The sequence below is a fragment of the Rissa tridactyla genome, chromosome 1 (assembly GCF_028500815.1).
Source record: "Rissa tridactyla isolate bRisTri1 chromosome 1, bRisTri1.patW.cur.20221130, whole genome shotgun sequence".
In the NCBI taxonomy this organism is placed as follows: Eukaryota; Metazoa; Chordata; class Aves; order Charadriiformes; family Laridae; genus Rissa; species Rissa tridactyla.
In genome coordinates, this window is record NC_071466.1 from 137,515,505 (window position 1) to 137,541,251 (window position 25,747).

Sequence of the window (25,747 nt, forward strand, 5' to 3'; positions counted from 1 at the left end):
TTATCTGGCCTCTCTGCCTTTTTTTTTTTTTTTCCCCTCAGTTCTCTTGAGTATTTTTGGACAATGAAATTGTGTGTCCACAAAATTCAGATTTAGTAAAATGGCCACAATAAACAATTATTTATTTAAAAAAGAATAAAAGAATAAATAATTTGAAGTGTATATTAGATATAATAGTAACAGCTGTGCAATATATTATTCTCAGACTCTGGAGTGAGGCGCTGGGATTGACATAAATTGCTCTGAGTATTCCCTGGATTAAAAATTCTCGCTGTTTGGGTTCTGTCCTGAAATGGTTGGCATCCCAACAATCATGACACGTGTATATGTTGGCAAGGAGTTAAAAATGGTGGTGCCTCTGAAGTTTTGCAGGAGGTCTACTGCCTGGGGATGGTAGACAGTTGTAGCTGTTACTAATACCATTCTGTTGTCTGTGTTACAGCTAATTTCTAAAACAAAGCAAGATTGGTCCCACGTTATACTTGGTAATAGTATCTGGTATGTTTGGTTTTCTTTGAGCATTTTCTGACACTGGAGTTTGCACGTGCCCCCTTATTTTGTTGTTGATGTTTTGATAATAAATTAAATCTGACTACAAGATCACCCTGCCTTTAAACCGCAGTAAGGGCTGCTTGAAAAAGCATGAGCCTCCTAAAGTTTTTACCCTCAAGAGGAAATATCTGATTTTTCGTTTGTCTTTGATCTGGTCTCATCAATGCAATTTTACTACTTCAAACAATTGAGCCTGCAGTTCATTACAGTGCAAGACTGGAACCCTTCTATTACCTTATTTTTAGCAAGAATTACATTAAGCCTTAAAATCAAATTTGCAAAAAGAAAGGCCTGCATGTACTGATCCCAAAAGTTAGCCCGTAAAATTTGCTGTCACTTCTGCTTCCAAGAGAGGTGCTGGAAGATTGAATTTCAGCACCGTCGTTGTCCTGAGAGAAGACCAGTTGGATGTGAGGCGTTGTTTGGTGGCATGGCTTCACTATGTTTCTTTGTGGCCAAGTCAAATTCAGCATACAGTAACCTCGCAAAACAATTTCAATTCTCACATCTTCGTTTGCACTATTTTCATTTACTCTCCTAAAGTTTTTACTTCTTTGAAGTATAGCACTGTTTGGTCCACGTATGTGACCTCTAAGGATGCTGTGTCTGTTTTAACGTGTCAGTCCTTCCCAGGGGTGGTTGTGTGTGACCCATTTTGAAGTGCTGGATGTCACGTGGATGTTAATGGTCACCTCCACCTACGAATTGAGGGTGCTTGGCTGGAGAGCACTCTGACACCCTGCCTCCGGCAGGTGGACCCTTGGTGGTGCCTCCGTAGAGCTTCTCAACCCAAGGCAGCGAGGCGCTCTGTGCCTGCAAAGCAACTCAGCCCAGCAGGAGGGACTGAAGGGAGCTCTGTTCGTACAGGGTTTTAGCATCTTCCCAGAGCAGAGCCTCTGACTATTTTTCAGAGCTTATGTACTTGATTAAAACATAATTTCCCTTCAGCTTATGGAGCTGAGAAGTTCTTAGAGGCATGAATTAATGGGGAGACAGGTTGTGTCTGCTACAGAGTCAAGGAGCTGTGCTGCAGAAGAGCAAAATTATTCTGCCAGGTGATTTGTTAGGTTCAAGCAATGCTTCCAGAAATTTTCAAGCAAGAATGTTTATCTGCAATTGAGACTGACTGACACCGTCACTTCTTAGGAAACTCCCCATTAGAGAACGTTGTCATTTTTTTAAACATGGCCATTATAAGTCTAGGAAAAGAAATGTAATATTTTACTTGGGCAGGAGGGAGGTGAAGGAGAATTCTACAGAAGATTTGGAGGTGTCTGCCGAGCTTGGCAGAACAACCTCCTGTCACTGTGGCTGTGGCAGCCCAACTGGAACTTGGAAAGAGGAGCATTGTTTGCCATTTTGAAAAACTGGATATTTTATTCTCATTGAACCTGACTGAAATATCCATGTTTCATATGTAGTAAAGCTCTCCAAATACCTGCATTAAAGTTGCCTGCGAAAATATGGAGCCTTCATGTTAGCACTGTGCATGGAAACATGGTTAGCATCAGGCAGGCTGAGAGAGACCCACAGAGAGAAAAAAAAATCTGATTAACAGCACCTAGAAATGGGCAAATTAATCCCCTGCAAGGAACTAGACCACTAGGAATGCAAAACTTCCAGGCCAAGAAGATTTCACGTGTTTGTGGAAGAATTGTGTCTGTATACGAACCTGACAAAGGGAATAAAAATGACAAAATGAAGGTACAGCTTTTTTACATTCTCACAGGACAAAATGAAAGAGTGAAATAAAATTGCCAGGAATGAATACACAAACCCCGGAACAGCTGAGCGAAATATTTGAGGAAAATATACACGAGGTAGCAGAGAGATACTTTTCTCTAAATCCCCAAAGGAAGAGCAGAGAACCAGATAGATGCTTGCATCGTGTTGCTGAGAATTCTGGCATGCACATGTACTTTAGAGACATAAAAGATCTCCTAATTAGAGACAGGATCATTTGTGGGACATGTGATTCCAGTTTATGGGAGGAATTGCTGAGAAAAAGACATCTAACCCTAAAGGAATGAATCAAAGAACAAGAGCAGCTGAACTGTCCAGGGAAAGGAGCAAAACGGCAGCCACTCTTGCAATACACAGGCTACGCTTAAAATGAATCCAGGAAAGAGGGCAGAGACAAGCTCATGAAGGATGCCGCTGCAGTGATGTGCTGGTACACACCTCTGAACATGTGCTGGAAGGGACATGGAAATCATCATTACTGAGGTCTCAGTGCTGCACGCAGCCTCTTTTGTGGAAAAGCAGCTGTACTTACAGTTGCAGAGAAATTTCCAAGGTTCGGGAGGTGATTTACAGCAAGGCTTAAGCTTGTAGCACGTGTCCACTGCAGAAAGTGGTCACCACGTATGTTTTGAGCTACTGATTGCACCAACTGTATTTGCGCCAGGCTGGTGGATCAGCAGCCGGTGGGACGGCGGTGGGGCCATGGAGCCAGCCAGGCTGTGGGGAGGGACATCGGGTGCCGCGGGGAAGCAGAGGGCAAGACAAGTGCGACACAGAGGCAGCCATCCAGGAGCAGTGGTGAAATGAAGACAATGAGCAATGCACGAAAATGAAGTAATGTTTAGGGGCTGATAGGGAGGGAGTCACGAGCGTATAATTCAGTAGTGACTGTGCAGCTGATGCCTGATGGGCTCTCCCATCCTCAGCCAGAGATAGAGGAGGCAGAAGGAAACCAACAGGCAGTATGACTGAAAGAGGGTAGATTTAGATGAGATATTAGGAAGAAGTTCTTAACTGTGAGGGTGGTGAGACACTGGAACAGGTTGCCCAGAGAAGCTGTGGATGCCCCATCCCTGGAAGTGTTCAAGGCCAGGCTGGATGGGGCTTTGAGCAGTGGGAGGTATCCCTGCCCATGGCAGGGGGTGTGGAACTGGATGATCTTTAGGGTCCCTTCCAACCCAAACCATTCTATGACAGGGTTTTGGCAAGGTGAAAGCAAATTCTGCTTCAGCAGAACAGGAGACGAGGCTGTTCTGGAGCTCAACACGTATGAAGGAATATGAAATCAAACCAGTCCCTGGTGAAGTCCAGCCTTTAAATGGCCTTGGGTTAGCAACCTCTAGTTAGTCACCAAAAGTTTGCATGAAAAGCACAACAGCTGTCAAAACTAAAGTTATGGTGACCCATCCGTGGTTCAGAGAGAGGAGAAGTAGGAAGATAATGTTGGAAAGAGGCACCAGGAAGTTAATCTATCTGAGCATGACCTGAATGTTACCCCCATTTTTTGTTTTTCTGTACAGTGTTCTCTAAAGAAAAGCCAATTATATTTTAGAAGAATAGGGGCCTCTCATGTTGTTATTCATCATGTGGTACATGAAACGCTAACGCAGAAATTGTGAGTTAACCTTGTCCTTTCATCACGTATGATCATCTCATCACTAGACTGGTGACTGCTCAAAGCTGCCTAAAAATGGTTGGGCCCCAGACAACTAAACTTTTATGCATCAGTACAAAAGCAGCAGAGAAGATGAGAAGGAAAACTGATTGTCCCAAGGGACACAGCATAGTGGTTTGGGTAGTTCTGCTTAGAAAGTCAGTTGTGGCTTTTATAATGAGGAACTTAAGGTTTGAATTTTCAGACTTATTAGCTGTGCATTTGTTTGTTTTTTATTAACTTAATGTACTATGCGCCACATTTTCTTTGGGGTATTGAGTCTAGTGATGGATTCATCCAATTTAGCTCTAAATGCATGGGCTTTCTTTTTCATAAAACGTTGAAGAGATCTGGGTCTCACATTTCCTGAATTATTTTAATTTTTTTTATGCCTGTATATTTTTGGTACAGCATCTAATGTTTTCTATCCAGTTTCCTTTCTGAGAATATGTGCTTCTGGCTAATGTAGAAAGGTAACGTGATTTTTGTTTGTTCTCTTTCTTGACCTCTGAGAATTAGAGTTGTCTTCTTATATGAGCCGACACAGTTAAACCACTTCAGTCTACAAAAGAATCACTGGAAGTTTCCAATCCTCTAGCTATCTGCTCCAATAGAAAAGAAAACAGGTTTTTAAAAGGCTGAGAAAGATATGGTTATTAAGCTAATACAATATACTTCATCTAGCTGCTAAAAATCTTGACTGTTAACAGTGATTAAATATAATTGCATCAGTAAAGGTGGTGTGAAAAAAACAACCCTGACTTTCATTAGAAGCTATCTTTAGGAAACCCTGATTTCTTGGGTTTAAAAGTTTCATGTAACGTTGCTGTTTTATTATGGGTAGTGCTTTGAAGGTTTCTTAAACCCAGGAATAGGTAGAAAGAGTAAATAAACCAGAGCAGGATAAATACACAGTTCTGAAGTATTCTGCTAGGTTTCATTATATATCTGCAGTATATGTGGTTTATTCAAAAAGAAAAATGCCATAAAACTGAAATGTTAATGGAAAAATATTCAACCATCTTAAAGATATGACCAAATAATAAAGATATTTGCAAGAAAAAACAAATGAACAAACCACCATCTGTGCACCAGATAAAATTTTCATTGAATAGAATGAACGAACTCCCAGTAATTTCAGTTAAAGTTGTTGAATTAATTCTTTTTTTTTTCTTTTTTTTTGCTACTCTTCAATTTGGAAGGGAATCTGTTCATTATTTTAAGAGCTGAGAAACAAAGTTGCTAGACTTTTTGTCTTATTTTCATATATTTAAAATCTGAGCTATGTCTTGTCCTTAACATTGCACAATCTTTATAGTGGTTGTAAAATTTCTCCAAGTTAAGTGATCTGAAAAAGTTCTTCCTAGACAGTAAGATATTAACAAATTTAGCAGTTCTGGTATAATGCAGAATACCACACGCTGTTCTGTATCCTTGGAGCTGAACTGGGTATGTACAGATTTGGTTTTATTCTGTAGATTATGAGAAATTATATAATTTCTAACTGAAACAGGACTGTAAAACCTCTCTCAGTGCAATACTGAAAATTATGAAATAACCTAATTCTTACACAGCTTTGTGACTGCCAATGTTAAATATTGCTGCTAATATTTATTGCAAGAGCCTCAGTTACTACTAAGACAAAAGTCTAACAGTGAGCCCTCTTTGCTTAGAGAAATCACATGCTCCCAATGTGTTCCAGAGCAATAATTATATTTTTTTTGTGGATATTCAAGAGAAGTGATAATTCTGAAGCAGAGATAATGTTTCCACTGGGAAACACAGTAAAAATATATTTAGCCGTTGTCCTAAACCAGCAAAGTCCAGATCTAGAGGTGGCCTGTGGTGAGGTACTGAACTAAACATAATGCTGATGTGTCTTCTCCACATATAGGCACTTTCTGCTTTTAAGATTTTAAAGATATTAAAACCATGAAAATGTGTTGATACTTAGGGCATTTAATGAAACCTTCAAAGAATATAAGTTTTTGGATACCAGGTAGATATGCACTATACATAACAAAGATAGTGTGCATAATGAAAAATGATTCCCTTGTGAATTTATTATTCCTGTTCTGCTTAACTATTTGCCTTTTATTTTGAGAATCCCAATGTGTAAAAATATTTTTATAATCTGTGTTTGGCATTTTTGGCCCTCATGCGATTTTGATTCATGAGTTGAAAAGCTGTTTCCATGGAAATCAGCTGAATTGTTGATGAGCTTTGAATTTCTCCCACAAATTAAGGCAACTGGGGGACATGATCTAGGCTGATTCTGTCCATAACGTTGGCCATAGTATTTATCCTTTTATCCCATATGAATGGGAGCTGTATTCTGGTGATGATTTAAGTTAAGATTCCTGAATATAACTGTAACAAATTCTCTTGAATCAAGCGAAACACAAATTTACCAAAAATGCAAAAATAGATAAAAATACTAAGTATGACATGTACGCATGCGCTTAACACCCTGACAACATATGCACACTCAAGCCCCCTCCCAAGGACAGCTGCAGTCATGGTCATGATTAACTTTTAAGTTTCTACAACCAACCCACCTCATTTTTAGTGAGGTTGAGTCGCAGCTGTATAGACCTCATTCATAGCCTGTGTTTCTTCCAGGTGCTGCTAGGGTATTTGACAGACATGTTTGAGTTGAAACGGACTGAGCGTCATCCACATAAACCGCTGAACGTAAACCTCCCTTGTTACCTTTCAGACATACTGAGCAGGAAGAGAAGCAAAATGTGACCTAGACTTGTCAAAGAGAATGTTTGGTTTTTTTCCCAGATTTCCAGAAGAGAAAAAGTAAGCCAGAAACTCTTGAGATTTGTAGAGGCCAGGACAGTGTCCGCAGTGTCTCCTGCTGACCAGTGTGTTAAAGCTCATAGATGTGCTGCAATCACATAATACCTGACCATCGCAAGTTCTCAGGATACAATAGCAGAGCGCTGTGATCTCTCCATGTCCGTACTTTGATCAGCTTGGGCAAACAGAGCTACTCTGTTCAGGTACTTGAACTTGACAGCATTCTCAGTAATTTTGTCCAAAAGTGGAAGTTCAGTTTGTGGGTCGTTATTGTCCAGTTGTCAGCATCAAGTGACTTCTTGTGTGACAGCTGTCAACAACTTCCCCAGTGTAAGCCTGCAGATCTGCCCCTGCTCCGTACTGTCACCACTAGCAGTGGGTGTAGTTTTTCTCTGATGACTTTCAGAACAGCTGAAATAAAAATAAACACTTTATCTTTTAGAAAGTTGAAAAAAAATATTATAAAATAAAATCAGTGCTTGATATATGGTGTGGAAGAGGGGCTTCAGCTAAACTTATTTTAATTGGAAGAGTAAGGAGAAGAGAAGCTCAAAATGCCAGCTCTGATGTTTCCTTAGCTCTAACTCATAACTCAAAGAAATGGCTGCGGCAGGAATTGGCTTTTGTGGGGAGGGTGGGACAAGAATGTGATTGTTTGCTGCTTTGAAAGTGTTTGTTTGTCAGGCATTCGGGTGGGAGGGTGGCAGCGAAAACAGACCCTTCCCCGCCCTGGAAATGCCAGGTGCTGTACTTCAGCAATATTCAGATTCTGAGTGTATTTCTGGCTTTCCTAATCTTTGATCCTGCCATTGAATCCGCGGGGGTGCAAAAATCCACCCACACAGATCCGATTTCAAAATCCTGGCCTTAATTATTTATGGTTTGGTTTGGACAAATTACTGTTCTCTGTGCAATAACCACAGTTATTACCAGAAACATAGGACCCTCTAAAACATACATATATACATTATGTATGTATGTGCATATTTTTTAAGATGTTGCCTTTATTAATGTTGTTTCGAGGCTTAACTGAAATTCTCATTACTCAGTCTTGCCCTGTGCTGCTTTTCACCTGACCATGCTGGCCTGGATCCATAGCAATTAATTTTCAGAAAAAACAGCCCATAATGTTTATAACCTGAAAGCAGTCCTCGGACTAAAAGAAGAACATCTAGCTTTACACACCTTGCAACAAGATCCTAGTGTTTTGTTAAGCTCCAAGTGGACTGTACTAGTTTTTCTGCATAAAACAGGCCCACCTTTTTTTAATGTCTCTGGGCCCTATTCATAAGAGCGATCCTTCTCAAGTTAGATCATTTTCATCTGCATATAAATAGAAGGTAAATCCCTTATGAAAAAAACCAACACCTTTTAACCAAGGACAGTAAATTTCATGAAACAAAAATAAAATCAGAATTTTACAGCAAAATCGGACATGCCAGTGCCATTACAGAACCTGGAAATGCCAGCCAGAACCATTCTGTAATTAGAGGAAGGCAAGCTTGGTGACTTTTATGTGTTTCCCAAAGTAATTTTTTTCCTTCTTTTTGCCTTTTTCCTGAATTTTTAATCATAAATTAATGCTGGTACATTTGCTGTCATAATGCTGACAAATAGGTTCCCAGCGCTTGAGTGTTGCTTTAGATTTGGATTCTTGTCTTTGTTTTTGTCCTTTAATAGAGCCGAAAGAAACATACTCTCTTCAAATGTTCCTGCAAAGGACACAGCAAGCTACGTAATTTCGGTTCTTGCATATTCTTAGTTGGAAGGCAATTGGAAATTAGCAGAAGCTTTCAGGTAATTCCTGGGCCTGTTTGGAATTGTGTGAAACTGAGGTTTATTTGCAGTTAGAAACCCGTACCCCAGCTTTCAATGAGGTCCTGTCCAGGTATTCTAAAATACTTTCCTCATTCTCAACCGGCTTGTCAAGTTTTAGATTAGCAACCAAACCCGGTAACAGCTGGACATGTTTCCCTCTTCATAAGATTTCAAACAGTTGGCCTCCTAAAAGGTAGGGTAGAAGACTTCCCTGTCACACCTCCTACGTGTTTCTCCAACCAAGGAAACCAAACTTGTGCTGAAAGCCGAGGGCTTGTGCTGGGGCGGTCAGGGCTCTGCTCTCAGCTGTGCCCCAGCCTTCACTTACCTCTCTCTACCATCCTTCCGTCTCACATCATACACTGCTGCCTCGTGAAAAGTCTCTTTGCTAATGTTTGTTGAGCAGGCAGACATTTCAGGTGGAACACGACAGAAATATAAAATACTGTTCCTAAATGTTCTTTGCTGCCTGCAGTGCATTGGGAGATCACGTGCAAGAAAGCCATTTGCATTCCATCTAATGAGATAGTGGCATCAGTTTTGATTTTCGTCAAGGTAACGTATGCTTTAGGATCTGAGATTTCAGTCCAGTGTGCTACGGATGGGGATTGCAATCCTCGTCTCAATGTCCAAAGCAGTTGCTAGAGTCACAAGCAATATTTGTTTTGCACATGTTATTATTGAGGAAAACTAAATGGCAGTAAAAGTGTTCTAGAATGGAAAAAAACTTTCTAGTAAAAATCATGTTCGTATGATTGACCTGTCTGAAAATTATGGAACCTCACAAAGCACTGTATATTTGTCTCGTAGAAAATAGTACACTTGCTTTTCAATAAATGGTATTTTTAATTTTTAAAATTAAAACACAGCAATAGCATTTTGCCAGGTGATTAAATAATGCAAAACACTTTTTCTAGTTTGGTACAGTTAGTTCATATTTCCAAGTCATGGTTGTTTTTAGTGCTTCTTTAAAAAAAATAATCTCAAGCTTTCAGAATTGCCTGTTCCAGAGCTTTGGTACTCTGTTGCAGCCTGTGTTGGATCTAACTGTTTTCTAAGCCTGAAATAAACGTCTTGAAGGGATCCTCAGTCATCTCCTGATGGAAAGTAATAGTAAGCTAAAACAGAGGGTCTATTTAATATTTAAGGCCCTTAATGATGAGAAACCAGTTACACAATGGGAAAGAATTTTACCCGTAATATACGTGTACAATATTTTTTCCCCTACAGAATTACCAGATTCTATCATGGATTGTATGGATATTACAAAACTTTTTTTTAAAGATTGTAAGCAAAGGTTTAAAAATGACTGGTAATTCTGGAAACGTCAGTGTTGGAGAACCAAAGTTGAGACCTTGCCGATACCCATTCCAAAGGTTTCAAAGCATTCAGCTCTGCCCAGGAGATCCACCTATAAGGTGTCTCAGGTTGGGATACAGAAGCCCAAACTTGTCACCTTTCAGCCTTTGACTTACTTTAATTTTAAAAAAAAAAGCTATAAATATATACTTGCCTGTTAATACAAAGTGATATCTTCCATAATAGTTTCCCATAGTAAAAAATTGTCTGCACATATTTCTGTATGGGAAATGTGGGGAACGTTATGCAAACAGCAAACGTGTTTCATCTTTCAGGCTACAAGTAGATTATGGCTTTTCAAAACCTGCAGATTTTCTCTGTGAATTAATCTTCCACTATCTTTTGTTGGTGTCTTTCAAGTTCTATCGGCTTCTAGCTAGAAAGCTAATGATAACGCATCAGAATTGTACCCTTTTAAAAGAACAAAAGCGGGGTACCCATCTGTAATAATAGTGTAATGACACCAAATCTGTACATGTATGGTTTAGTATTATTTACCTAAATGCTCATTCATTGGCACATAGACAATTTCTTTGATGCTTTATCTTCGTATTATGTTTTGCAACAGCAGCCTGGCATCATTAGACATCCACCCACTAGCATTTTAAAGATTTTTCCACACAGCCATAAAATTGCACCTTCCTCGTTGAATGTAAAATCAAGTACACCTGTAATAACAAAGCAGTGGAATAGTATGCATCTCCTCCTGGATGTTTAACTGCATTGCAGTAGAGCTGTGGTGGTTTGCCTTCGCAGACTCAGTAAAATTAAAGGTCGTGTCCGAATGCTGTGTCTTCCTGTTTAAAATGAATAGCTTGTAAATGTTTATCTCAACTAGAAGTGAGAACGTGGTCTACGTTTGTGCTCTCCAATTCCCATTTTGAGAAACCGTGCAGAAAAACAGCTGCATATCCTTTCATGTCCTTCTTCTGCTGTTAAACATTTACATCTTTGATTTTAGTTCTTTGCCAGGTTTCACCCTCCTTGCATTTGGATTTCTGGTTGAAGCTTGCAGTAGTGCCATCTAGATTTATAGTGGGTTACATTGTTTTCTGCCGAAAAGAGAGAGAGAAAGAAATAAATCCAGTGCAAAAGTACTGAGAATTCATGTACAGCGTCATACAGTATATAGTTTCTTTGTGTTCTGCCAATATGTATTTCAGTTTAAAATGTCTTGAGGCTGGTTGGGACTATTTTTATAGAGAGAGGACCAAAGTATACAGTATATTGGCTTCCATTTTGCTGTTTTTGGACAGTAAGGGCTGCTTTCCATTTCCTACAATGTTCCAATATAACTAAATCACATATACTCTGTAATGGAGGCTTCTGAGACCTGGGGCTTCTGTAAAATGTAAAAGAGCAAAGTAGTATTTATACAGTATAATATTTTGATTCGCTAATGAGCTGTGAGGTGGGTGTTATCGTGAACTACTGTGCAGCAAGAAAGGTTCCTAAAACATGCATCAACTTCCTCCGTCTCCGAATCATTGCAGATAACACAGTGTTTAGTTTCTAATTAGGCTTGTGCTGTGCTAATTCTCGTGAGTAGTGTAAGTGATTGACATTCTGCATTTTAGTGGCAAGTACCAGAGCAGCTGACTTCAGCTCCGGGATGAAGCCAGCATACAGCTGCTGAGAAAAGCAAGGCGTTCGGAGAAACTGATTTGCAAGATTAACGCACACTGATTGGTATGGCCTTGTTCTGAGGGGAAAGGAGGAAATAAGGCGCATAGTCTTGAATTAGACTAATGATATTCTAGTTCTAAAGGGATTAAGAGAGAAATGTTTAACTGAAAAAAGAAATAAAAACCCTCTGAGTAGTAGTTCTCAAATTATTTATTTACTTTGGATAGTCTTTTGCACTATTTCTTAGGAGAGGATGAACGTTCTTCTTCTACCATGCCTCAATCCCCTGCATTTAAAATACAGATGGTTTGTCCTAAGTCCTGTTTTCTGTACATGTGAGTAATAAGTGTAACCTTCAAGGCAATAGCTTGTGAACTATTTCTTGATGGAACATGCCAGAGCAGCATAGGCATTTTATGTGGCTAAAATTATTTCTGAGTAATTTTTGCTAGCGTATTTTCTTTGTGGTCATCTCAAGTCAGTGTTTTTGGTAGTACAGTGGAAATAAAAATAGTGATACAGATCTGATACAGACAGTCTCATTGAAGTAGACTGGGTTATTGTAAGGTACATCTTCTAATTTAAACTCTCCGGTCAGGTCTGAATCTCTTCAGTCAGATTCTAAATGTTAAGTTTGGCTTTTTCAAATCATCATAGTTGCATTGAGCACTACTAAAGAATGTGTCTGTGGCTCTTGGGTGTTACTCATGGAGCATTTGAGTTTTTCACAGCCTTTAAAGCCTTACTCAATTTCAACCATTGCAAGTACCTGTGAGGTGGAGCAGCACTGTTACTCTCTTTTATGAACTGGAGACAAATGGCCACGGTTAGGTCCCTTGTATGTGTTACAGTTCCAGGCAAGGGGCTGGCTAAGGAGTGGCGTTTTCTCAGGATGCTCAAGCTGTGGCTTGTTGCAAATCCCATCTGCCCTCTCTGCATGCAGCGTTAGAGGCCCTTCCTGGAACAAGCTCCTCAGGTGATTTATCTGCGTGAGGTTGCCGGCACAGGGTCCCTGGAAAGGCAGATGGGACACATGATGGCAGACTTGGACTAGTTGCGTTTGGCAGAGAACAGATCTATGGAGTATGATACTATTGTTATTATTATGGGTCAGAATTTCTATTCAAATGGCATTCCTTGTGTATTTCATCACCCAGTCTAGTATAAATGTCAGTGGTGCCGTGAAGCTGTTGGGTTTTCAGAATTGCTAGGTGTGCACTAGAGGCTGCAAAAGGTATGTTTGTACAAATCATGAAACAAATAAAGGTATTCACTTTTGTCCATGTCCTTCAGCCTGCCAGTAATACTTTTTTGCAGGCTGTGTAAATAAAGGTCTGATTTTGCTTTGTCAGTTGATACTGGGATGAATTAAGTTAGACTTGAAAGCCTCAACAATATCCCAGGTAATACAAGTTAATCATGAAATAACAATGACAAGATGTGTCATCTGCTTGAGAAAGGAAGATGTAGTATAACCCTAACCTCCCATTTACATCCTCTCTGACCTCGTTTCTTTTTTGTCTCTGTCAGAAAAAGCAAAAAGACATCTCTGGACCATGTGAGAGCATTAGGAAACTTGAAAAAAAAAATCACATGGCACAATCACTCATTATGGTCAACATGTTTTAACTATATGAAATTGCAAACTGCTCACGCTTTATTGTACTGAGTAAAGACCTTCTGCTGCTTTCTTTGAAGATGAAACTTGTCTTGGACTTCACTGGCAGTGGAACCAGACTTGCTACAGATCCATGTTGTAGATTAGGTCATTTGCTTATATTTCAGTTATGGTGTTTTTTCCAGTTTCTCTTCCACTGCTGCTCTGTTAAAGCAGTGCAGCTGGCTGGAGGGCTGTAGGCATTGAAAGGGCTGGGGCATTAAAAATAGAAGCTTTGGGTCCTTTTTCATAGTCAAACAAATTTTTATATCCCAAGTGCAGTATTTTATGTTGCCCAAGGAAAAGGATATTGTTTGCTGCACTTTAAAATAACACAAAAGCCATTCCAACTCTCCTTGAAGCCAGTGGCAAAATTCCACTTGCTTTCAATGGGAATTTGCAAAAGACCCATGATGCAATTTCTGTCAGAGTAGAAGAAATCTGTGAGTCCATAGTACCATGCAAATGTAAAATGTATACATTCCCTTTTGGTTTTGGTATAACTAATTCTTTTATTATTTTCTTCAGAGAATATGGAAGTGGTTGGTCACAGAAAATAGCTGCAACAAGAATAGCCGAAACAGCCCTGTTCCTCCAGACAGTTGAAGGGATGGCCTGTAAGACAAGAATTTGCAGTCTATAGAAAACTAGCCTAATGGCTGCATAGGACATTGCAATCGGGACTCACTGTTACGGCATTTGCCCTGCCTCTTTGGCAAATCATTGATGCAAAAGGGGAGCAACTGTGAACATTAGGAAGAAGCAATCATAACATGTCTGTTCTAGTTACCACCATGTCTTAAAATAGAAGGACAATGAAACTTAAATTTTACAGATAAGAGATATATGATCCCTATCAATTTGGTGCTGTATCATTTGCACGTTTCACAGAGAAACTGCTCTGGTTTTGGAGGAAGAGTCCTCCCATAAACTTGTTACTCAGGCGTACTTTCATGTCATCCAGAGAAAGACATGAAGTGTGTGACTGCATTCCTACCTGCTGGTATTTTGTTTGAGTTTGTATTACAGCATAGAGGAGGAAGGAGCACCTTCTTTTCCTGGATGTTTCCTTCAGTTTGGAAGATGAAGTGTCAGCTACTGTTTGGATATGTAGTAATCACCAATAAACCTCTAAATCTAAATATTTGCATTAATGAACTAAACTATCCTGAATATGTCCTGTGCAAAGCAGAGATTGAAATGTAAGAACTTCAAGGAAGACCTGTCTCTCTTTAAAGTGAGTTTTCCCTTGGGCTTCTGGTGAGCTGGACTAGGGAAGTGATCATCCCCCTGTACTCGGCACTGGTGAGGCCCCACCTCGAGTACTGCATTCAGTTTTGGGACCCTCACTACAAGAAGGACATTGAGGTGTTGGAGCGTGTCCAGAGAAGGGCTACAAAGCTGGTGAGGGGTCTGGAGGACAAACCTTATGAGGAGCGGCTGAAGGAGCTGGGGTTGTTTAGGCTGGAGAAGAGGAGGCTGAGGGGAGACCCCATTGCCCTCTACAACTACCTGAAAGGAGGTTGTAGAGAGATGGGGGCTGACCTCTTGTCCCTGGTGACAAGTGATAGGACAAGAGGAAACGGGTTCAAGTTATGTCAGGGGAGGTTTAGATTGGATATTAGGAAACATTTTTTCACTGAAAGGGTTATTAAACATTGGAATAGGCTGCCCAGGGAGGTGGTGGATTCACCATCCCTGGAGGTGTTTAAAAAAAGGGTAGATGGGGCACTTAGGGACATGGTTTAGAAGTGGCTCTTGTCAGGGTAGGTTAAAGGTTGGACTTGATGATCTTAAAGGTCCCTTCCAACCTCAGCAATTCTATGATTCTATGATTCCCCACCACAGGGCAGCAGAAGTTGGCTGCCCCAGAGCCTGTTCTTCGTGCACCTATCGCTCACGGTGCCTGAGCAGCCATGTAAGAAGGAACCCAACAGTGAACCTTCGGCATTGCTGTGGCTTGTGTGAAGGAAAAAGCGTGTAGATAAACGTACCTTCCAGATGCCCACATCAGCAGCATGGCAGGAGAAAGAAATTTCTCATGTTCTCTCCACGTGAGCTCGTCCTTAAAATTCTCCAGAACAATGAGGCTTCTCTGCAGCTGCGAAGAGCCCTTGGGCCTTGTCAGGCATTCTTGCAGTTCTCAGCTTATTCTGCTGCACCTTGGTAGAGATAAGGCTAATTATTAGATCCTCAGCTTCAGACTCCCCGCAGTTACTTGGTGTACAGAGTCTTCTTTATCTATCCTTTTCCACTCTAGCCTTACAGCTTACTTCAGTGAGATTACATACTTCCTGCTAATGGCAGAATTTGTCTACCAGGAAAGGACATGGCTTTGAACTCCATGGGATGTTACTGATGTGTAAATCTTCTGATGTCTTGCGAGTAGCGGCCACTCCATCACTTTTCACGATACACCTTACCTTAAGATTGGAAAGTAGTTAGTGGCTTTGGGTGGGCAGCTTCAGAAATCTTCAAAGGGACCCAAAATCTTCAGAAATTGCTCTTAGGGAAGATTGCATCTTCTAAAATCACATTGCCCCAAGTTTTGAAAATTTCAGGCTTGCATTAATGTTCATGAGAAATCCAAACTTCGCGATATTTAATGAAAGAATACGTTTATGGAAAGTACTTTTCATGCACAGTAGATGCATTTCAGAACCCATTTCAAGTGTATGTGTAGATTCTGATGTTACCAGAAAGGCAAAACTTAGCAAACAGAAGCATTTGAAACTAGGAACTAACGTGTCAGTCTTCTGCTACTGGAACTGGATTTGAATTAGACCTCTATGCCGCTGTGTGGCCTTTGAGTAACACATCAGTCTACCATGTGCTGTAATCAGTATCTAATGATAAGGGAGGTAAAGACCTGGAGAAGCAGGGGGTAGTGCAGACTTGGACTTGTGACTGTTACGGGCCCATGGTAGTGTCTGGTTGGTAGAGCTGCTTATCTGTGATGACAACTAACTTCCATCCAGCTGTTTTTTGAAGGTAGAAGAAACTAAGTATTGTACACAACTACTAATTGTAATTTAGAACGTGTATTTTTAAACATGCGGTCACTTGCAGTAGGTAGGAGAGTAAGGAGTGTTAAAACTCAGATCGTACCAAGTGTTATTTTTTACAATAAAAATCAAGACAGCGGGTCAGCAATAGCAGCTGATGTAGGTAAATGGGCACAAGCAGTCTAGAAGCGGTTATGGTACACATGCAATGACTGGACTAGCCAGTCTCTCACTCATGTGAGAGAGTGTTTCAGTCCTGCGCCAGGAGTGTCTGCTGTATACTCCGTACCACCAGCTAGCAGGATTTAGAAGAAGCAGTGAGGAGGAGAATGCTTTTTATTTGATGTTCAAAATTTTGTCTTGAGGAGGACATATCCAAGTTGATTCAGCCAGGGAAGGGCTCACAGTGGCCTGAAGTCTAAGGCTGTTAGAGGGGAAGGCGGGTTTTAGTTTAGGTTTTTGAGGGGAGTCAAGGAAAATACAGAAGAACAAGAACTGAGGTGTACTTTGGACATTCTGTGACATTTTCATTCTCACCCAGATCTATGTGAAGGTGCAATATTTGTTTATGTGTGTTGATTTGTTAATGTCAGTGAACTGACTCTTTCACAAAAATAGAACATTTTCTTACTGGCCTGGAGAGAAAAGGCTTTTCTGGTATTTATTGTGATGAATTTAAAGATACTTTACAGGGATTTTTACACATGCAGCGACCAAATTCTCTCCCTGTATGAACTGGCACAGCATCACTCTACTCAATGCAAGCTTATGCCAGTTTATGTGGCAGATGATTTCACCTCACTGTACAATAAATGGTTTGTTTCTCATTCTCCCAATTCCTGAGTAACCAATAGAGGGAAAGTTTTCATTAGATTTTGCATGTAGTTTTGCTGTAATGTGTATACTCTGTGTGAGTAGTCCCAAACCAGTGAGGTGTCTGTATATCATAACAGAGGTATTTTCTGGTTCAACTGAGGAAGGGAAGAAGGAGAGGGGCTGGCAAAGAAGCCACTTAATCCAGCAAAGTGTCGAGCACTGCCAATAGTCATGAGCACAGCCCAGTTCAAGAAGTTCAAACCCACTGCTTAAAGGAAAAGTGGAACTATTTTCCATCCTTTTCTATGAAATGACATTGTTTGTTTACTGTTTCTTGTTTATCTGCTCTGCATGATATGTCACATTTATCAGTAAAACAAACTGTAGGGGGTAGCAGTACTTAAATGTTTATTTTATGATGTTTTGGCTTTTGCTGTGTTTATTCTGCATTTTCTGACTAAAATCGTACTCAGATAGCTTTTTCTTCTGCTGTTACAGCGTATCTGTCTCAGACTGCCCCTAAAAAGATGAAGTAGTAATCTGGCAAAATGAACTCAAGACACACAAAGAGAAGACATTCGAGACTAATCTACAAGGTGTGCAGGTATTTGTGTTTTTGTTATGTATAGTAGTAATTGCTGCATGATGTGGGGTGCTCTGCAGTTTATGCACTTGAAGGAGAATGTTTTTGTTAACTTAGGCAAGGTGGTGATAAAACAACATAAAATAAATGAAAAAGTCACAAGAAGGATTAAAGCTGTTTAGTCAGAATGCCACCACACAACTTAAAGATGAAGCTAGGGTTGAAAAAGTAGTGTGTCCGAGTTGCAGCTCAGTGTTCAACACACGCTGATGCTTCTGGATGTTCCATCCCATCTGTTAGCTAAATCAGATTTTACCATCTATTGCTACCCAGAGCATTGATGGACATCGGAGAAACGGTGGAGAAAGCAGATTCTTTTCTGATGTTCGCTGGAGCAAAGTGAACGGGCTCTCCTCTACTGATGGGCTAAGGCACAATAAAACTCCCAGTGACCTCAGGAATTAGATCCTGGGAACTGCATAAGCCCTGGGTTAGGCCTACAGTAAGGATGAAATTCATTTTGGCTCCCAGAGGTGACAGAAGGTCCTGTGTACCTCTTGCCAGGCCTCAAGCATTTTAGTGAGATTTAAATAGTGTGTAGGTTGTGTATACATTTGAATGGAAATAAGGCATTCGCAGTACTTCCCAGTGCAGAAATGAGACTTTCTCGTTGGAAGCGCAATCTAGAGAAAGGTTGTAAATTTCCAGATTATAGAAAAATAGGTTTTGGTTTTACAAGCACACACAGGGAAAAGTAGTATAGGTCTGTTTAGTCTATGTTATGTGTCTCTGAAGCGAGGAGAACAATCGTGTGATTACTTTTCAAAGCTCCTTGTTGAGCAGGTGACGACAGACGTTCTATAGATGAGCAAACTGATAACTTAATAGCAACAAGCAATTACATACATTTTTGTATTATGATAATAGTGGAGAGATATTGACTGTACACAGGTAGGTCCCTTTATAGCTGATTAATTCAGTGAAGCAAATGGGACTGCTAATAGGCGTAAAGGTAAGAGTTGTGTTTGCAGAGTGCATCAATACAAAGTGGGTTCAGAGAAAACATTCTACTTGAATAGTCATTAAAATCTTATATTATCTCATTACAATCATTAAATTGTGATAATTAACATCGCAAACTATTGTTCATAATTAAATACTTTAAACAAAACCCCAAAAGCAGAGGTACCTCCTAAGGGTATATATTTAATGGTTATGTCACTAATGTATAAAAAATCACTCTTGTTAACTGTTATACCATATGTGACTGTCTGAAAAGCAAATATGAGTAAACAGCAAAGTCACTCAATATTTTTTTAATTCCTGAACTACACACTGTATCAGCTTCCGGATATTTATTCAAGTTCGTATTTTATTATGTGTGCATTCCCGTGGTTTCGGCAGTGTGTTTGTAGACAGTATTGATGTACTTTTTCGGATTTTGCTACCAAACTTCTTCTTTGACTTCATGCAGTTCGCTTCATCTGAGTGAGCCTCACATAACTCATACACAAAATTGATATTAAATCCCAGAGCACCAGGTTTTTCTGCACATAATACAGATGTAACACATGGGAGCAGGGAATGTTGGTGTAGCATTAGTAGTACTTTTCATTTCACTATTTTGTCTTCACTGGCTGTTTTTTTGTAACATTGCTCCTCCAACACAAGTAGTTGCTAGCAGCAGCACCGCAAAATGTAGTCAGTGGTGAAAACTCTTGGTTTCCTTCCAAGTGTTTTTGAACCTTGAGTCACATCATTGGCCTTCAGAAACATCCTCAGTTTCTCTTTGGAGCTACAGTCTTCTCTGTAGGAACAGGAAACTGCTGTCAGAATCTCCTAATGTAGATTTAGGAAAGGTTTCTCTTCAACTTTGAAGAGCGATACTATTTTCCTATAAGAAGATTAATTGCATCTAAATCATTTTAATTTTAAGCCTTTTGAAAATAAGTACGCTCGAGATTAAAAAGTGTTTAAATACTCAGTTATGCAGTGCCTTCAGAAGAGTTAACACTCTTAAGACAGGAGAAATGAGCCTTATACAAATTTTATTGACAATAGATAGGAAGAATAGTGCCTGAGAACATTCTATAACCTGAAATTAAGCACTAATTCTGTACCCAAAGGTGGTGGTCAAATCAAACATCCAGTATTTTAGCTATGAATTACTGACCTTAGTTAATGTTCTAAAAATTCACAGTTATGGGGAAAATAGGCTTAACTTCCAATTTCAGGTTGTGATCATTCCAGTACTTCTAATTCCCTCAGAATAAGAAAAATCTAAAAGTCAGATTTTCCTCTTAGAAATTTCAGACTATATATCATTTGAATAACTATGAGTAACAAGCTACTTTAGAAAAGGAAGATTTTTTTTCCTCCTTTAGGGAAAAAATTACACTTAATACTCATTGCAAACCTTTCATATTTCTAACACTAGCCTGATACAATATTTTCTAAATAAATTACATTTATAATATACCAAAGCTGCTTACAAGTGTTGCTATATTTGAGATATGCAGATTTTAATTAATTTTGGTTTTCACAGAAGGAGTACTTCTATTTCACAAATTTTCTGTAGTTTTGGGACCTAAAAAACTTGAAATCAGTATATTTATCACAGTCAGTATTTCTAGAAGATGATGGCATTTTAAAAGGAACTTTTCCTAATTGGAAAACTTTGCAACTCTCAGAACCCTAGTCCTTCTCAGTCCAAAATACTCTGCATTGAGTATAGGAAGAATTAGTATCAATATACTGATAGAGGATGTGATACAGGATTATTCCAGATAATTGTGTTAACCGCTTCTTTCGTTCCTGTTTGCTGCTTCTTGTAACCAAGGCAATGGTTTCAGAAAGTGCAGGAGTATCGGTTACCTTTTTTTGAACACTGATTCTTCACTGAGTGGTGACAGTGATGTCTGGGTGCTGTTAAGTTGATGGTGATGTTTGGATGCCTATGTTTCAAAATGACAGCTTTGCACCTATTATGCAGCCGAGGTGTGAGCAGCTTCTACTGCAAAACGAAGACTAGGTAGCAGTGGTTAGTTGAATGTCAGCTGTAAAATCTAAATGCAATGAAGACACTGGGGAGGAAGAAAATAAAAAATTAAGACATTATGATGATTTAGTTGACAACCTTCATGTTGGAAGTTCCTGAACTTGCGGTCTAAAAGTGTGGTTTCGTTGAATAATGTTCAAAAACACGAATTGATTTTTTTCCCTTTTTTTCTTTTTTTTTTTTTTTTTTCCTGGAGGCAGGGCGTTCATTGGACTTAAGCAGTATATACTGAACACTAAGGTGGGGAGGGAAGAGGGTTTCAGATGTGAATTAAGCCTAAGTTACAATGACTCATAACTGACAACAAAACACCCAAGAAGAGACATGAGACAGGATGAGATGAAATGAGACAAGCCATGAAAGAAGGGGCAGATTTATGAGTTATCGGCCTACAGATGGAATGTGAAGATATCTGAGTGGAGAATGAGATCATCACGGAGAAGTATGCTAGGGGAAAAGGAGGGGGTTCACAGGACGGATCCCAGTAGCCTCTTGTGGGTAGTGGGAGGATTGATTTAAATGCAGGAAAATTAGTATTAAAGATGATGCAAAAATGGGTTATATTCCAAACCTCAGAGGGGCTCGATTTTTCTCTCATTGCACTTCAAAAAACAAAGAAATGACAATTAGGATGACCCTGTGCCTCCAACAGTATTTGTGGAGACCATGCACCTTGATGGTAATCCCACCTAGCTAAAATCGCATAAACACGCTTTCAGTTTTGGTAATGCAAGGCAATTTTCAGCATTTTAAGGAAACTGCTGCATTGCTTAGAATAAAGACAGGAGGCAGAATTCTTGCCTTCAATCTAAACAATGCAGTAGTTTTCTTAAAATGTGAAAATTTGCCTTTCATTCCTGAAACTGAAAGCACGTTTCCAAGTAACTGCGTCCTTTGTGCTACACTGCAGCCAAAGCGTTTCTTATGGATTATAAGCGGTGGAATTGATTGCCAAGTCTATTTGAATGAAATTTCAGTCGGCACAATTATAATCCATTTCAAGATTCAGCATCTTAAAATTTCCACCTAAAAGACAAACACAAATACTTGGCTGTTCACAAAGTATTAAGTGGCACATAGAGATCTGTGAAGTTTCTGTGTTACTTTAGTCACATCCCCCACCCCTTTTCTAATTTTGTTCTCATATCCTGTAAAGAGTGATTAGGAGGATCTGTTCAGAGAAGTGCACAGAAGTCTGTTATTTAGCTGAATCTGCAGAATCAGTTGGCAGTCTCATGAGAAAAACTTTTCTGGTGGAATTTCTTCTTACATCTGATTTTGATAGGAATAGATAGGAATTGGGAAGAGGCAAAAGAGTGTTTTTCTCACAGATTCAATCGTTTTTGCTCCGTGGCTTAGCTAAGAGTACTAGGAGGCATCTGTGCTGCTGGTCAGATTGAATTAAAAGTCATTAAACTTGGTAACTGATGGGTAGAACTTGGGGTAAGCAATAAAGCAGTTCCGATTTTGTTGAATGCCATTAACTTTTTGCTTGAAATTTAATTTTGAATATGAACGTGAACTACATTAAATATTCATGAAACCTCTGTTATTCTAAAACTGTATCTCAGGCTATTTAGTTTTGGGTGGAACTGAAAAAAATAGGTAGTTTTTTTCCTTGAAACAGGAAAATTAAAAAATGCTGAAACAGTTTTGCTCAATTTGAGCTAGTAGGCTGAAACAGGATTTGTTTAAGCCCCGGTGTGTAATATTTTACATTTTGATCAACTACTGCTGATCATACACTTAACAGCAGTGTGCAAGGAGTAGGAGTTCCCTTTAGGAAGGACTGGAACATCTGAGCCTAAGAATGAGCATGTGAGCTTAGTCCCAGGACTCGTCCAACGGAGAGAGGGTGGATTGTCCAGCCGCTCGGACTGTCACCTCTCCTAGCACTGGCCAAAACCGAATGCCTAAGGAAGTCTGTAAGAACAAGGAAATTGTATATCATATTTCGACCAAGTAACCCCTTGGTGTTCAGCCATTCCAGAGATGTAAGCAGCCAAGCGTCATTCCTTTCTATTTAATTTTCTATTTAATAATCCACAGTGGATTTCTATTCTGTAAAGCTGTGCCATCTCCCTTTGAGCCCTGCATACTCCGAGCATCCACGTTCCTCTGTAGCGGGGAGTCCCACAGGTTAACACATGTGTTGTGAAGGGACACTTCCTTATTGTTTGTTTTGAAACTACCTCCTGCTAATTCGAGATGGAAGGACACTTTATGGAATCTGACAGCAAAGCTGGTAAAGGATTATTGAGATTATATTTTTGAAATGTGATTCATTTTTAGAAGTTAGATCGGTGTGCTAGACAGAACACAGTTAAGTAATCCCAGACAGCATAGCCTCGTAAATGAAATAACTACTAACCTAAAAGGTCTGTAGATCAAGAGAAATTATGTCTTAGCAGTCATATCAGTTATAAGTATGGGCATATTTGGCCACAGCAGAAAAACTTATGATAGTTTCCAGTTAAAGGAAGCATTTAAGCCTATGTTTAACTCCGCTGCCATGTTTCAGACTAAGTATAAGCTAGGGTACTTCACTGGGTCTGGGTGTTATTCTTGAGGTACTTCTCTATTTCTAAAATTTAATGCTTCTGGAACATGTTTTGTTTGGGTTTTTTAAAAATATTTGTTTGATAAACACCATATGCTTTTGACTTTGCTGTCATTTGATGTGTGTTGGATATCCTTCATTTTGTGTAGAGCACTGATCCTAATTGGGATCTCATTGAGATCAACGTGTTCAGTGATTTTCAGCTTTCCAGTGATAATGGTAGAGGGAAGTGGGAAGAGGAGAGGAAAGGTTCCTGAGGAACTCTGCTATTTAAAGAAGATAGGAAGAATAGAAATCATCAGTCTGTTACATGCTGAGACACAAGATTCCCTTAGAATGGGCTAATAAATGCTTAAATAGTACTTAAATAGACAAAGGGGATCAAAAGACTTTAAGAGTTAAATTGTCAAATTTTCCATGTTCTCAGAGTTTGATGCTACATTTTCTTTCCTGGTAGAACAAGCGTTTTATAAACACACCCATGGTTAATGAATTAGGACGTTGCCAGAAGTCACAAGGTGTGCTTAAGGTTAGACTGTTCTTAAATTCTTTTGGCCGTAACAGTAGAACACGTATAATATACTACTGCAGGTCCCATGTAGCCCCTACCCGTCACTGAACCCATGGGTTTTGGGATGAAAAGAGCGAGCAGATTTATCTATCCTTGAGAATGGGCATAGCGCAGAGTTGGAAGCGAGCAAGTTGTAACTGCCTGAGCTGATTGCTGTGTTTGTAAAACACATTAAGAGCTTCAGATGGAAAGCAAAGTATTGAAATTACTATTTACTTACCAAGTTTTGCAGACTGCTAAGATTACTCCTGCAAAACCAAATGACCAGCCAAACAAACATCCAAAATCATGATGTTGAGAGACTGATTTTAACCAAATTACTATAAAGTGTTGCTGCCTGTGGGAGTTTTCCTTACTAGATTTCATTTTGAGAAGGTTTATTAATGCAAACAGACTTTGCATGTTTTAGTCCACTGAAAATGGGCTGTCTTAAATGTCAAATCTTCTTTTTGGTAAATTATTGCAGTAAATATAATGTATGACATTACGTTACGTAAGAGTGGTATTCTTAAATGAGTCTTATAGTAGAGTTACAGGTTAAAATACAAGACAAGCTGTGAGTAGTACAATATTTGATCGTGTGTTGCTTTTATGCAAAGATAAAGCTTGGAAGAAGACAAATACCTTCAAATGCCTTTTTTTTGGTTTTGTTTTCGTATGACATACTGGGGCACTGAAAGATTAGTGCCAGAATGTCAAAAAATGTGAAGTCCTATTTAGACAGCAGAACAAAAGGCTGAACTTCCAAAAATGCTGACCTCTATTGGCCCTGAGCTATTCCAAATATCTGATCATAAGAGTTGAAGCAGGAACCAGTCGATGCTGAGCTCACTTGAAAATCTGACATCAGTGGTGGGCTTTTAGCACTGGAAAATAGAGAAGCTGTTCTTAAAATCTGTTTCAGTGCAGGAAGTAAATCTGGATGCTCAAGCTTAATCCAGTGTTTTAAACAAAACAAGTTTCTGTGTTTTGGTAGGTTTTTTAAGAGACAAGCAGTAAAGGGGAAGGAAACAGAAAGAATAAAAAGCCATCATAACAATGGAGAGGCGAGAAGACAACAGGAGAGAAGGTGTAAGAAAATGCCGTGGACAGTACATTGCTGGCAGTGAAAGATGGAACCCATCAAAAGAAATGTCAAGGGTAGCTTGAGATGCCAGAAGAAGTAAAAAATGGGATTATTCCCACAATGGGTTCCTGTCAAGCAGAAATCAGAAGGAAACTGTGAGGATCAGTACATTCAGAAAATGGTACTGCCTATGAAGACATCATAAAAGGACACTATAAATCCCACCGTTATGAGATTGGTGTGGGCCAGCAATGACCAGCTTCATTGTATTAGGAAGATCACTAATAGCTGTATTTTTCAGATAAGGTAGGAAATCAGGTTATTTCTAAATTGAATCAGCTGAATACTGTCTATAATCAAAATAAATGCAGCCTAAGCAAAAAATCTCAGATATAAACTTCTAAAATCAGTGACTTTATGCATCTTCCAGAGGGCATATATGTCTCATGTATACTCGAGGTTCGTACCAATACAATAGAAATATCCTAACACAGAATACTTAAGTAATTCTGTCTGTTCATTTTCTTTCTTGAAGCTGTTTGCTGCATTTCAGACAGGTTAAAATGGAGTGTTTTTCTGACTCTTGGGACTGACGTTCAGCTTTCCTATTATGTCTTATTAAAGGCTCTGTCAAGTTTGAAAATCAGTAATGTTAAAATAAAAACAGTGTCGAGAGAGAGAGAGGCACAATATGCTTTAGTTTTCCAGGCTGTTAATAAGTGAAGAGTGGGAGGGAAGGCAGGGTTCACTACAGGACTGAAGGCTACCTCAGTCTCTTCTTTAATTGAAAAGAGGAAAAAGCTGTTTATTTTTTAGAGAACAGCCTGTATACATATGTACTCAAAATACTGATTGATTTGCTGATGTTATT

At 39.4% G+C, this 25,747-nt stretch overlaps 1 long non-coding RNA gene across 3 annotated transcripts in view; it reads left to right on the forward strand.

Moving 5' to 3' along the window:
- The window catches only part of LOC128916856 (uncharacterized), a 106,410-nt gene that overhangs the window by 30,428 nt on the left and 50,235 nt on the right, over nucleotides 1-25,747 (forward strand). For all 3 annotated transcript variants that reach the window (XR_008469069.1, XR_008469067.1, XR_008469068.1), the window contains exon 4: nucleotides 17,537-17,642. This is a non-coding gene — a long non-coding RNA (uncharacterized LOC128916856). The remainder of the gene's footprint in view (nucleotides 1-17,536; nucleotides 17,643-25,747) is intronic.